This window comes from Crocuta crocuta, unplaced genomic scaffold, assembly GCF_008692635.1.
Source record: "Crocuta crocuta isolate KB4526 unplaced genomic scaffold, BGI_CrCroc_1.0 scaffold186, whole genome shotgun sequence".
Lineage (NCBI taxonomy): Eukaryota > Metazoa > Chordata > Mammalia > Carnivora > Hyaenidae > Crocuta > Crocuta crocuta.
This window is the reverse complement of record NW_027551569.1, coordinates 7,349,014-7,364,426: the sequence shown is the minus strand read 5'-3', so window position 1 is coordinate 7,364,426 and position 15,413 is coordinate 7,349,014. Positions and strand designations below refer to the sequence as shown.

General features: G+C 38.1%; 1 protein-coding gene and 1 pseudogene across 8 annotated transcripts in view; both read left to right on the top strand.

The window, feature by feature from the left end:
* Nucleotides 1-15,413, top strand: part of LIN52 (lin-52 DREAM MuvB core complex component) — a 142,863-nt gene that overhangs the window by 64,752 nt on the left and 62,698 nt on the right. The gene's annotated exons all lie outside the window — the stretch shown is intronic.
* The window catches only part of LOC144220422 (small ubiquitin-related modifier 2 pseudogene), a 34,589-nt pseudogene continuing 23,227 nt past the window's right edge, over nt 4,052-15,413 (top strand).

The window sequence follows — 15,413 nt, the reverse complement described above, 5'->3', positions numbered from 1 at the left end:
TAGATCCCTGGGCAAATTGGGGCCTTTTGCAATACAGAAAATTAAAATATACATTTTTAACAAGTGTGCTATCTTCCTACCATTAATGCCAGGCTGGCTTGTGGGGTTTGCTCCTCCTTCAGATTGGCTTTTGTTTGGACAGATCACTTTCTCTTGTATTAATGCCAATCTTTTCTGTATTCCTGGAGCAGAAGGGGCTGGGTTTATTTATTTATTTTTAAAGCTCCTGTTGAGGCCTTTCCTCTAGCATCCTGCTTGCTTGTAATCAGAGGAGTGGGAAGGAGATTAGTGTCCCATGAATTGACGGTAGATAAATGTTCCCTCCCCTTAACTGGTGGGTCCAGAAGAGCCCAATCACTTGTATTTCAGGGATGATTGGAGACTGTACAGCCAAGCAAGAAAAGGGCTTACAGACTGAAATAAAAATTGATGTTTTAGATGCTGTTTTATTTGGCATTATTTCCTCTAGATAAGGTTATTGATTTGCTTTGTTTTATTTTAAGCCAGATGAAGTCATATTAATATAGAAAAAGAAGAATTGGCATTATTTGGTTGCAGACCATAATATTTACCCCTTTTTGAGCAATATCAGAACATAAGCGTCAAACCCTAAACACTTTTGTTTTTATAGATAAATATCCTGTATTGGCTTTTTGGACTAACCTTTGTTTATATGTTAATCTATGTTTTCTTATAATTCTTTCATAAAGCTTCAGTCAGTAAATCTATCAAGTATTAATGGAGCATCTGTTAGGTGTGTGGCATTGTTAGTTGCCATAGTCAACAGTGAGAAAGTCTGTTCTCTGCTACCACAAATATTTCTTTAAAAAATGAAGCTAATTATGTCATGTTCCTGCTTATAAGAGTTCTTTTGGCTCCTTGGGTCTTATTTATAAGGTAACAGTCAGATTTCTCAGACTTTCACAAAAGGGCTTTTTTAACAACAACTAACCTTTCTCTCCAGTTTTATCTGGAAAACTTACACTTATCCTCCAAGGCTATTTCAGATCCCACTTTCTCCATCTAGTGTCTCCCCATCCCCCAGGCAGAGTTATATTTTTCTTATCATTCAGTGTGGGTTCTACACTTGACTCTGAAGATTTCTTATGGAAGAAAAAATGTACTTCTTAATTAAGGACTCTGTCCATTATTTGCCAGCTGGTTTTGCAAACATTCCTAATTCTTTGTTTCAACTTCAGAGGTATCTTGATGATCAGAATTTTAATGATTTGTCCTTATGTACTTCACTTTATCGCTTAACTTAGATTTACAGCAATCCTTAATGGTAAGAAGGAAAGTGTCTGCCATCATTACTGCTACCTTAAGTTATTTATCTCTATAGAGCAGAAATCAAACTTATTTAATCTGATTGCCCCAGTTCACAAATAACCCTTAATGATTTTGAATTTGAATGCTAGTTCTCAAAATCAAGTAGCACAAAATTTCAGAACTTTCTAGTCCCTCACATGTTGCAAGTTACAGTGATGATGTACTTGAATGATTCTAGTTTTCCTTCCAGTTCTTCTCTCTAACTTTTGTTTCCTGCCATTTTTCTGGGCCTCAGAGCTCCTTCCAGCCTTACTGACAATACAGATTTTCTGGGACCATGGAAGTAGGCATTTTAAAGGCTCTGTATTCCCTGTGGTTGGATCTTTCAGTTTTAAGTTTTAAGCCTTATTTAACATTAACAGATTTATGCAATAAAATGTGTTTCCTTTNACTATTTGTAAAAAAAAAAAATGTGTTTCCTTTTGTATTAATTTTTAGTACTGATTGTATATTGTCATTTAATTATAACAAAAACTTAATACTAGAAATGCAGAGGTTAAAATTTACCCGAACAATCCCTAAAATTTTTTTTAATATTTTATTTATTTTTGAGAGAGAGAGACAGCGTGAGCAGGGGAGGATCAGAGAGGGAGGCACAGAATCTGAAAGGCTCCAGGCTCTGAGCTAGCTGTCAGCACAGAGCCCAATGCAGAGCTCGAACCCACAAACCGCGAGATCATGACCTGAGCCGAAGTCAGACGCTCAACCGACTGAGCCACCCAGGCGCCCCCCTAAAATTTTTAAATAAAGAATATTGACTTTCTCCCTTTAAGAGAACACTCTTGGTAACTTCCATTCCTAAAGCTTTCTAGTGATTTTAGCATAACCTTCATTCAATAAAATCTTTCTTTCCTGCCTTTGTAGATATGTAACACAGTGCCCTTAGAATTACCCGCATAATAATGCATTATACTACCTACGCAATTACTGATTTTAGCTTCTGTACATGTGTAGTTAATCACTCAGTTATTTGTCTTGTTCAGGAAGATGCTGTAGCTGTGGTTTTTAACCTAAGAGTCCGAATCTCCTGAAATTTTAAACAAAATTGTATGTATGTGCTTATACATGTATATTTCTCTGCTGAGATATCAGTGGCTTTCATTAGATTTTTTAAAAGGTCTCTGTTATGGATTAAACTATGTGCCCCTAAAAAAGATATGTCAGAATTCTAACCCCTGGTACTTCAGAATGTGACCTTATTTAGAGATAGGTAATCAAGTAAAATGAGGTCATTAGGGTGGGTCCTAATCCAGTATGACTGGTATCCTTATACAAGAGGGATATTTATACACGGAGAAAGACATGCATAGAAGGAAGATGATGTGAAGAGACACGGGGAGAAGACAGTGATGTTAAAAGCCAAAGAGACAGACCTGGAACAGATACTTTCCTCACGGCCCTCACGAGGAAGGAACCCTCGACACCTTGATCTTAGACATCTAACCTCAGAACTGTGAGACAGTAAGTTTTTGATGGTTAAGCCATTCACTTTATGGTAGTTTGTTATGACAGCCCCAGTAAACTAATACACTCTCTTCTGTTTAGGATGCTTTAGTCTGTAAATTGCAGAAAACCCCAACTACAATGGGTTAAAGGATAAAGATGTCCCATATAACAAGAAGTCCAGAGGTACCTCATTTTTAGGGTTGGTTAATGCAGTGATTTAACATTATCACCAGAGACCCCTGTTAGCCTTTCTACTCTGTCACCTTGAGTGTGTTGGATACCTCCATTAGGTTGTTGTCCATCATATTACAAGATGGCTGCTACAGTTTTTGACACCACAGGCCAACAATAGTATCCTAAGATAGGAAGGGGAATTGTTTTCCTTCCGTGCTTCTTCTGGTCAATGAGAAAAAGACCAGAAGCTCAGAAGAAATTTTCCCTTACATGCCATTGAACAGTTTTGGTCACATTCCTATGCCTAAACTAATCATTGTCAAGAGAAGTGAGACTAGCATGATTAGTTTAGATGGACTAATAATGGTTCTAATAATGGACTAATAACTGGAAAGAGCTGAGTCTCCCCTGAGTACATGCTCACTTTTTACCTGAATAGAACCAGGGTTTTGTTAACAAAGATTAAGTGAGGAAATGGCTATGTGTAGACAGCTACCTAGGTCTACCAGTCTGTAGCCCTAGAAGGTTAGGAACCAATGTTTTTAAAATAGGCAGTAGTTTTTTTTTTAATACTTCTAAAAAAATTTATTTTGAGAGAGGGGGGGAGGGAGAATGGGGAAAGGGTGAAGTGAGGAGAGAGAGAATTCCAAGCAGGCTCTGTACTGCCAGTGCATGAGCCCGGCACAGGGCTTGATCTCAAAACAGTGAGATCATGATCTGAGAAGACAGGCAGTGCTTCTAAAGATACCAAATCAAGGCTAAGCTCTGTTCAGATATCAAAATAGTGACCCAAGTTGATGAGTTTCTAAGTTAATAGTAACTGAAAGGGTTGGTATTTTTTTTTAACTTAATCATTCAGTAAATGAATGAGAACCTCGTATATGGATATAGTCTGTTGAGCATGAAGTTAAAGAGGAAAAAAAACATTCTTGTCCTTGATATTACAGTTCATTAGAGAGCACTAGGGAGGAGTACTCATCTCAGACAGGGTCAGAAGAAGTAATCCTGAACTATCTTTACGGATGGGCAGTCAACAATGGTGGGGGGGATGAGGGTGGTGATTGCCTCCCAGAGAGTGGGTAAGGTAGTCTGGGCATGAGCAATGGTGAAAGCATGGCATGCTGTGTTTGGGGGACTGCTGAGTAAGCAGTTAGGAGATGAGGATGGAAAACCAAGAAGGAGGGGCGCCTGGGTGGCTCAGTCAGTTGTGTGTCCAACTCTTGATTTCAGCTCAGGTCATGATCTCAGGGTCATGAGATCGAGCCCTGTGTGGGGCTCCATACTGAGCATGGAGACTGCTGAAGATTCTCTCTCTCCCTCTCTCTTTGCCTCTCCCCTGCTTGCTCTCTTTCTCTCTCTGTCTCTCAAAAAAAAAAAAAAAAAAAGGTTTAAAAAAAGAAAACTAACAAGTAGCCTGATTATACATATGAGCCAGAGTGTTATCCCAAAGGCCACTAAAGAATGTTAAGTAGAGAGGTCAGCTGACCGCTTGTTAGGAAGAGTACTCTGATAGTTGAAGGCAGAACCTGCTGACTTGTACTTCACTGTATTTTCTCTCCCTCTCTTTTTAGTGTCTGGCACATTACAGGTATTCATGACTGGTAGACCACAAGAAGCAGCGAGATCAGTTTTAAAAGATGCAGTGATATGGGTGTTTCAGATAACTCTCTTTCTAACTTGAGTAGTTTTGATTGGTTTTATTAACGAGAATAGAGAATGCAAATAAAAGTACTGATTCGGGCTGGGAGATACTTGCTTTCAACCTGTTCTGTCTTGTTTGCCTATGGGACATTCTAAGACATCACTTTAACTTAGCTAAATTGTTTAATAAACAATTTAGGCATATGGAAATAAACATTTCTAGTCTGTCTACTGCTTATAGATATACTCCATATATACAGATGTATTCTTGTTTATTATTGACATCAATAATCCACATTTCTTCATGTATGACTTGCTCAGTTCTTATCGATACCTTGATACCACTGCTGTGGGCGGTAGCTATTGTTACTATCCTCATTGTACAGATGAAGAAAGAGGGGATCACTTGCCCAAGGTATTGAATGACAGAGCCCAGGACTAGAACCCAGGCCTGTTTGATCTAAAGCCTTTGCTCCTAAACTTGTTTGCCGAACATGGCCTAAGTCCTCTGACCATGGTAACTCTGGTTACCTGGGTGCTCTTCTGAGGACTGCTTAACACTGCCATGAATGTCACTTCTTAAGGTCAATACTTATCTTCCCCCTACCTACCTACTAGAAAGAAACATGAAGCATACTGTATCTGTATGGTTTAGGTGGAAGAAGAGCTTAATCAAGCCTTTTCCTTGCTTAATTGTGACTTGCTGGCATTTTTAGAGCCCTTAATTTCTCAAGAAAAATAGACACTAGGGCCCCTTTTGACTGGATGAAGCCAATTTGGGAACAAGCTCCAGACCTTTTCTGTCCCGCTGCAAGATATTAGCATTGACAACTCTTTCCCTTGAGAAGGAATCCACATGGTGGACTCTGGGCTAAGCTTAAATGTCAGTTCCTTTGGGAGACCCTACCTGATTGCTAGACTAGGTTATTCTTGCTTTCACTCCCTCATGATAAACGTTCTACCAGCAATGTCTTCTTCCCCATACTCTTAACTCAGTATTGCATTTACTTGTTAGAGTGTCTGCTTTGTTCTCCACTGGGTCCCCTCAGTGCCTGACACATAGGTTCCAGGAAGGTAAGCAAAGGAGGACAAAGGCAAGAACACTTCTGAGCTTAGGCAATCTCTTTATTAAAACATCAGTGATATCTTTATCTATAAAAAAATTCAATTTGGCTGCTAGTGTTATTGCTGCTTTTACTTCTTCTGTTTTGTCTCTGCCTTTGTATATTTGTAAATCTACAAATCCACATGGAAAGGAAATTCTGGCATTAACTCAAGCTGCCGTATGATGTAGCTATGCAAAGGATTATTTATAGACCCAAACACTCTTCTCTCCATGAATTTATAATCTCTATAGAATGAAAGGAATTAGGTCCCCCAAGGTGGGTGCTGTTCTTAGCCCCGATAAAAACCTCTGATTCTTTTCTGTCAACAATATGTAGTCCCACATGTGTATGGAAGTTTTGAGATCAGTGGGTGGAAATTACGTTTTGTATTACTTGTAATAAAGGGAAAGAGCTTACCTTTTGGACATCTTTCTCACTTTTCTAGAACTTTTATACTTTAGACTGTATTAGTTTTTACAAATCCCTTCTAGTTGATGTCTGATAAACATTAATTAACTTACTCTTTACTTTCCCAAGCACTAATGGAAATACTGGATTATAACCAATCTAATACACTCTGGACATTTTACCAGACACTTTCCTCAATGTGATTTAAGGCAGTTTATAATCACTCTTTGCAGTCTTGAGGCCAGTTTCAATTCATGAGACTCATATATCCTGGCTAGTTTTAATTAATTTTGCAAGGAAGATGCCAGGAGAAGCACTATTAAATACTTTCTTATAATCAGGTTCTTTCATCTATTGGGTTCTTGTCAGCCACTAATCTTGTAATTTTATCACAATAAAATCTAGAAGTTTCTCTGACATAGTTGGTTCTTTACTCTTGTTCTTCAGTGCTAAGTACTCATGGTTTGGGTAACCTTATGTTTATGGTTGTCTTATTCAGAATTGATGTTGGAGAATTTGTCTAGATTTATAGTAATACTTTGTAGAATCCATTTTTTAACATTAGGATTTGGGAATTGGCTTTACTTGGTATCATATGTATTCCACCATTTATTTGGTCTTTTTGGGTGACTCTATCAGCCAGAATTCAGTGAGGAGTAACTTGAAAAGGGAAATTTTAAATAAAGAATTGTTAAACTGTTAACTAGGTGAAAGGGGTAGAAGACGACTGTAAAGAGTGCAGAGGTAAAAACTGCAGAAAACTGCTTCCCCCAAGGCTGAAGGAGAGTGAACCACAGAGGAAGTTAGAAACTTAAGGGAGGTCCCCACAAGGCTGAGCTTCATACCTCTGGAGAGAAAGAGGACATGGCTGCTTCCAGAACATGCTGCCCACTGCCAGAGGGAACTCTGGTGAATTACAGGGGCAGCCACCCTGTGGTGGTAAGTTATCTCAGCTGCAGGGAGCCCTGCCACTGAACTGAACAGGCCACTGTTGGCGAGGTGAACAGTGCTGGGACCCTCACATGCCAACCTGCTTGTCACTGTGGAGAAAAACCATGCAGTGTAAAAAGGAAGAAAAGTTCTTTCTGCTTCAGCCTTGCAGTCTCCCACCAGTACCCTCTCTATTGACAAGCTTAACATCGAGCCAGCAGATAAGAGAAATGTAGTGTACTGCGAGGTCCAGCTCTAGTATCACAAAGCAGGGCAGAGAAAAGTGAGTTAGGAGCTGAGTGGCAATAAATGAATAATTGTCACAGTGAGTAAAAGCTTCGTGTAAAGTTAAATCTTGCAAATTAAATACTTTAATTTCGAATCATGAATAGTTTTGTTTTTTAAGTAGGCCCCAAGCCCAATGTGGGGCTTGAACTCACGACCCTGAGATCAAGAGTCAGATGCTCAAAAAAAAGAGTCAGATGCTCTATCTTACCAACCAGGTGCCAGGTACCCAGCACCCCTCATTTTTTTTTTTTCAATAGATGTATCTTTTTCTCAAAGCAGATTACACCTGTAATTTTTGCAGTTGGCTGGGTGGCATTCACTACCTTGGCAATACTATCTGAACCAGTGATTGACTTTGCTATAAATGTTCCTCAAAACTTCTGTTGGCTACTTACACAAAGGGGTTTGAAAAATGTTATTTAATCAATAAGTTTTAACAAATATTTAAAATTAAGGAAAAACCTGATTATAATTAGAAGACAGAGCATGAATGTGGATAGAAGATGGCTCTCCTAACCTCTGAATCCCATTGAATTCTCTTAATTTCCTTTATGAATAATTCTCTTCTCTCTTCTAATCATTTTATTTTTCTTGAACTGTTATCTTTTTTTTTTTTTTTTTAAGCCACATTGAGCCCTCCTGTTCCTGACTTCCTTTAGTACTCACCTGTTATTTATGCTTGTCTTCCCAGCTAAATTGTAAGACCCTTGCTGTTAGGGACCATGCTTTATATTATTTTTGTATGTTACAAAAATAGTATTGTGCAGGGACATCTGGCTGGCTCAGTCAATACAGCATGGACTCTTGATCTCCCAGTCATGAATTTGAGCCCCAATTTGGGCTTAGAGATTACTTAAAAAAGAAAGAAAGAGAGAAAGAGAGGAGAAAGAAAGAGAAGAGAAAGAGAGAAAGAAGGAAAGAAAGAGGAAGGAAAGAAAGAAAATGAAAGAGAAGAGAGAAAGAAAGAAAGAAAGAAAGAAAGAAAGAAAGAAAGAAAGAAAGGAAAGAGAAGGAAAGAAAAAGAAAGTCAAGACCCAACTGTATGCAGACTAAAAAAAATCCACTAAAAAAAAAAGAAACAGTATTGTGCAAATGGCTGTTGAATAGATGGGACTCTTTTCATATTTATAGAATAAGAAATAGAAACATAGTCTTTAAAACAATCAGAGAACAGATAGGTACTTACCCCTTCTTTTCTCCATTTCTACTTTTTCAAAAGCTATCCACTGTCTCTTGCTCTTTAGAAAGACTATAACTAAATTACAAATGTAAAGTCAAAACCAAAACCAAGGTAGGAGTAGGAAAGCTGACAAAACAGTCAAATCGTGGAGGAAGCTGGAAAGTATCTATAGTGAACAATAAATTTGGGAAGAGAGTGCTTCCAGGTTCAGATGGCTTAAACGTATACATGTGCTTTTCTTTCCTTCCCAAGTCCTACTATAACAGTTTTGTGTTTTTTTTTTTTTAAAGAAAGATATAAGCTCTCAAGGAGAGTAAAGGAAAGAGGACAACAGCCACAACCTTGTGGAGGCTGGTTGGTATATGAACCTAGCATACCTAAGAAAAACAGTCCTACAAATATCATATGTTTGCACGTATAGGAGGATTAGGAGGAACTTGACGGAGGAACAAGGGGGAGAAGAAGGGCGGAAATGGTGGGGGAAAGGGAGAGAGGCAAACCATGAGAGACTCTTGAATGCTGACAAAAACTGAGGACTGATGGATGTGGGGGGGAGGGGGGATGGGCATGGAGGAGGACACTTGTGGGGATGAGCACTGAGTGTTATGTGGAAACTAATTTGACAATAAACTATTTGTAAAAAAAAAAAAAGAAAAACAGTCCTAAAATTTGGAAAGCCAAGAACCAAGCCAATTCATATTTCACAATAAGAAGGCTGAAGATTGTTATCTGGTGGATAGAGGAAATAGTTTAAATAAGGAGGATTCATTAAAATCTGTTTAAGAAAGGGTCAGATGCCCAGATCACCTGCTTTATTCTACCCCACAAAAGACTGGAGCTTTATTTTCTACAGAAGGTAAAACAAAGTGATTCTTCAACTGGTGGATATAGATCACTGGAGGATAGGAGTTTCTGTACTAAAAATGTAGCAAATCATGAGACCACCCTGCCCTCCAGAACCAGGCCTTCAACCTCCAATCAGGAAGTTGGTACAGTGGAATCTGACCAGCCCAAGAAGATTAAAGGCACTGACATTGGAAGTTCTACAACTAAACAGCTTGGTCATACTTCAGTGAAGTTCACAGTCAACAAGCCCAACTTCTATACTCTCAAGCAGCTTTTCAAGGAGCTTTTTAGTCCTCTACTCTTACATATGAAAAAACAGTGAAAAGTTATTAACATCTGAGAAAAGCCCCTGACATAGAAAATTTTAAAAAACAAAGGCGACAAATGGAAAAAATCAGCTCAGAGAAAACAGACTATGCAAAACTATCCTATTAATGTCCTCAGAGAGAAGATATTGCAAATTTAGTAAGAACAGAATGCTGTTAAAAAGGACTATACAGAAAGAAGGAAAGAGCTCATGGAAATTAAAAATATGATAGAAATGGGGGCGGCTGGGTGGATCAGTCAGTTGGGTGTCTGACTTCAGCTCAGGTCATGATCTCGCAGGCTGTGGGTACGAGCCCCACATTGGCTCTGTGCTTACAGCTCAGCCTGGAGTTTGCTTCTGATTCTGTGTCTCCCTCTCTCTCTCTGCCCCTCCCCCTCTTGTGCTCTCTCTCTCTCTCTCTCAAAAATAAACATTAAAGGAGTGCCTGGGTGGCTTAGTCGGTTAAGCGTCCGACTTTCGCTTAGGTCATGATCTTGCGGTTCGTGGGTTCGAGACCCGCGTCGGGCTCTGTGCTGACTGCCAGCTCGGAGCCTGGAGCCTGTTTCAGTCTGTGACTCCCTCTCTCTCTGACCCTCCCCTGCTCACGCTGTCTCTCTCTCTCTCCTAGAAATAAATAAAAAACATTAAAAAAAATTTTAAATAAAAAATAAAAAAATATGATAGAAATGAAAAATTCTATCAGAACTGTCAGAATTGAAGTTAAGGAAATAGAGTAGAGCAAAAGGACATGAAAAGAGAAAAGCAAAGAAAAGAGAACCAATCTGTGAAAGCCAAAAATCTGAATAATAGGAGTTCCAGAAAGAGAAAAGGGGAAATAGAAAAGAAATCATTAATGAAATACTTTAAGAAAACTTCCCAAAATTAAAAGACCTATATTTCCAGTCTGAAAGATCTTGACAGGTGCAAAAAATAGATGAAAATAAACCTGCTCCAAGGCACATCATTATGAAATTTCAGAACTCTGGGGAAGAAGATAAGATCTTAGAAGCTTCCAGAGAAGGCAGACAAAAAACAGATTTCAAAAGGATGAGAATCAGAATGTCTCCAACATTGAAGACCATTGGAACAAAGCCTTCAAAATTCAGAGGGAAAATTATTTTCAACCTCGGATGCCAACTTAAGTGAAAAGATGAAATAAAGACATTTTTGGACATGACAGATCCAAATTAATTGACTTCCCATAGACTCTTATGAACTATTGGAAGTCACGCACCACCCAGATGAGGAAATAAGCCAAGAAAGAAGACAACATGTTAGAAAACAGGAGCTCCCCGAGCTTTCCCGGGGTGAGAGAATAGAAATCCCCAGGTGATTGCTGTGTACAGGTACAGAGGACAGTTAGACCATATCAGAGACTTCTTCAGGAAGATGAAATTGATAAATTATAGGACATATCTCAATATCTTAAGATTTAGACAACAGGCAGACGTAGTCTGTGGTTGAATTAAAAATAAGTACCTAGAAAACTAAGCAAATTATAAAACCCAAGACACCTGGCTGGCTCAGTTGATTAAGGCATACAACTCTCTTGATCTCGGGGTTGTAAGTTGGAGCCCCACTTTAGGTGTAGAGATTACTTGAAAATAAAAGACCCAAACAAAACAAAAAAAACATGCAAGAAAGGAAAGGTAATCATAGTTTATTACATGGCTTTGCTATAAATAGCATTTTATAATCATAGTAATGCAGAACATGAGTATCAATCTAAGTAAATTTAGAATATATAACAGAATAGAAGATGGAATGCTTGCACAAGTATGGTGAAAAATTTAGGTGGGGGTGGGGAAAGGAGCTAAATCATCACTTTCTATTTTGGGGGAAGTCAACAGATAATGCCTCAAATTGGAAAATCAGGAAATAGTAATATAAATGTGTTATTTAATCATGTAGAGGCATAGAGGTAATATAAAATAAACAGGGTCAAATAGTTACCACTAAGGAGTTAAAGATGAATTATAGATTTTCTTAACCTCATAGACTTGATTTTTGAAACATGTACATGTATAGCTTTAAATTTAAAAATATTGTTAAAAACAGGTGAAATAGGTATTTGAAAGGACAGAGACGATCTTGTAACACTTAAAGAAAATTTTTTAANTTCAAAAGTCTCTCATGGTTTGCTTCTCTCCCTTTCCCCCACCATTTCCGCCCTTCTTCTCCCCTTGTACCCCAATGTTCATGTACCCCAATATTTATTCAGTTTTGAGAGACAGAGAGAGACAGAGCTTAAGTGGGGGAGGGACTGAGAGAAATAGGGAGACNCCCTCCCCTGCTCACGCTGTCTCTCTCTCTCTCTCCTAGAAATAAATAAATACTTTTAAAAAAATAAATAAACATTAAAAAAATATGATAGAGGGGCGCCTGGNCAGGCTCTGAGCTGTCAGCACAGAGCCTGGCACGGGGCTCAAACTCCTGGACTACAAAATCATTACCTGAGCCGAAGTCGGACGCCCAGCCAACTGAGCCACCCAGACACCCCTGGATTTTGTACCATTTAGAGAAGCAAAGCTAAATAATGTTCAGTAGGAAAATAAGTGGAAACCAAAAGAGAAAATGTATATGATAAGCCAAAAAGAAAAGATGTCTAACTCTGCTTAAGAAAAGGAAGCTAATTACTTTGAACTAAAATGTGGTTGCTTATATATTTTCAGTTTTGTGTTAGAAAATCCGCTTGCCCAAACTTACTATGATCCAAAATAAGTAATTCACAGTTTTGGGATAGGAAGCAATTGTATTTCCGCCCTATGATAAGAAAAGGAACCCCAAGTCAAGCCCTTAGTGATATGTTGGTGACCGGATTTGACTAAGGAATTTCATTCCTTCCCATCTTTCCTCCTCTGATATAAATGGTTCTTTCCTTACTATTTAGTTCAGTTGCAGTTCAGTTGGAAAAAAGATTAAATTCTATGTTAAGTTGACCTCTGGTGACTGGTAGGAATTTTGGTGGGTGGAATTTTACTTTTTAACTTGGCACTGAACTGTACATTTAACACTAGGTCTGGGTGATCTCCCTGGGGAGAGTGGAATTGATGGATCCTTTTGCTGCCAGTGTCGGGTGGCCTGTCAGGAGAGCAGGTGTTGCTGGGATGGCTCATGCATTCAGGAGTCATAGTGCAAATCTGATCAAGGCATATATTCCCCAAACCACTCAGGCTAGTGTCTCTCCTGGGGAAGAAGCCAACATTGGCCTCCTATGCTTTAAAAAAAGAAAAAGAAAGAAAAGAAAAAGAAAGAAAAAAAACTAATTATCAACCTACAGGAAATGCCATTCCACTCAAATCCCTGAAGGATAAAGGCGTAGGTGACAAATGTTCCTGGAGAGAGAGTTGAGCTGTCACTTGTCTTTTTAATGGATCGCCCATGTTTGGCTATAGAATCGCATGCTATTTCTCCTTATTGTGTGTTTCATCTGAAGAAATACCGAATATCTGGAAGCACAAAAGAATTGCAAAATTTTTATAAGCTCTTTGGGTTTGAACAGAATCCAGTGTCAAGGCAGATGCTAGGGGCTTCATTTTATTGCTCTTAAAGTATTCAGGGAAGAGTGTCTATTGACTTAGTTGTCCCTAATACTTCACCTATTTTTCCTTACTTTTGATTAGACCTATTACATCCCATTTTGTCTGCATCAACTAACTGTGGGCATTTATTCATGTCCTGTTCCAGTGGACAGAGTTAAAACAACAATGGGGAGAAGTTAGAGGTTTTTTGGAGGTGTTTTTGTTTTTGTTTTTGTTTTGCCACAATATTAAGGAAGAACTTTCCAAATGTCCAGAAATCAAATGGACTCTCAAAAAGTAGCAAGTTCCTTATCACTGGGAATGCTTAGTTGAGACAAAGCTCTTCAACCAGCTATGGAATGTTACTGAGATACTGTTTGGACTTAGGTGGGAGCTTAGATTAGGTGATCTCAAATATTCTTTTTAACCAAGAGAGTTATAGAGCCTATTATTTTTGCTTTCACCACCAAAATAAACAGCTGATCTCCCTGTTCAGTTGCTGTAGTGTCAGGAATGGTTTTGTAAGAGAGTAAAGTTGAGACTGGAAGATCAGTTAGGTTGTCAGTAAGAATCCAGGGGCAAGACAGAGAAGACCTCAAGTAAGGCAGTGGTGAGGCAGAAAATGCGACTGATTTGAGATGTTTGTGCTAGAGAATCAACAAGATTCAGTCACCAGTTGAAGATGAGAATGAAGGAATTCCATCATACCATATGATCTTTCCCAGGTTTCCAAGTGAGGGCATTCAGTAGATGGGCTTCCATTGCCTAGAATGAAGATACAGATGATAATGCAGGCTTGAAAAGGAGAGAGAGAAGTAAATAAAAACTAGCATTGTCTTTAACTTCCTGTTGTGGCAGTAACCATTCTGGTTGCTTTCTTTAGATAAAGATTGTAAAGTATCGATATTTTCCTTAAAATATTGGATATAGCACTCTGTGGACTGATCCCTGAACACTGTAGTATTGTTTCCTTTGATCTGGAAACTGCTTCTACTAATGGAAATTAAGATTTGTGTTTGTTGGTTAGCACTTATATTACCCAGAGTTGGCTCATACTGAACTTAAAAATCAACTAAAAATTCTAAGTTTTTCCATTATCAAATCATGTGGCTCTTCCCATCCTACACAGCTTTTTAAAAAAATAAATACCATATTTTACATTTATCCAACAGCTCTTTCTAGCTTCATTACTCTTCAAACTCTGGGAACCTATACTTCTAGGCTGTATACTTTCCTCTGAATATTTATCTATGAAGATTTCTAAACGTTATACCTCATTTCTCTCTTGCAAAAGTACCCTATGTCTTTTCCTTTCTGTGGCTGCCTTCTAAAGTGCCTTGGCCCTTCCTTTCCACTTGTCTATATCTTATTCACACTTCAGGCCCAATTCAGGCTTAGTGCTAAAATTTTCTAGTCCTTAGTAGTGCTGTTTCCACATGGGGGCTTCTATAGCACTTAATCTACCTGTATTATGGTCCTTATCATAATTTCTCTTAATGGTTTTTTGTTTGTTATTTTGGTCTACTATAAACATTCTTAGAATATCTTCTGTATTACTGAAATAGAGTCTTTGAAGGAGGGATCAAATGTTTATAGGTTACTTGCCTTGATAACATAATAAGCTCTTGTAAAGGCTGATGAACAAGTTCTAGAACTTCCTTAAATCTTTATCAGCTTTGTGTTCCTAAGGTTTTTACAGATTGCCTCAATAATTATATAATGGCTTGAAATTCCATCATACCTTTCAAATAGGACTTTCATTACACTAAAAAGTTTCTTGCTGCCCTCTTGTGAAAAGCTAAGTAATACTACCAATTAACAATGCTCAGGAAAGTTAAGTATAGTTGACTCTTGAAGAACACAGGTTTGAACTGCCCAAGTCCACTTATACATGGATTTTTTATAGTACAATACTGTAAATATATTTTCTCTTCCTTATGATTTTCTTAATAACATTTTTTCCCTAGCTTATTGTATTATAAGAATACTATATTTAATACATGTAACATAAAGAACATATGTTAATTGACTGTTTATGTTATCTGTTACCTGTTAAGGCTTCTGGTCAATAGTAGGCTATTAGTAATGAAGTTTTGGGGGACTCTAAAGTTTTACACAGATTTTGACTGCATGGGGGGTGGGCACATTGTTCAAGGGTCAACTGTAATTTTCATCTAAATTTTACTAAGACTAACATTTCTCACATTTTTAGGAATTTTATATCTTCAGATTCTCAA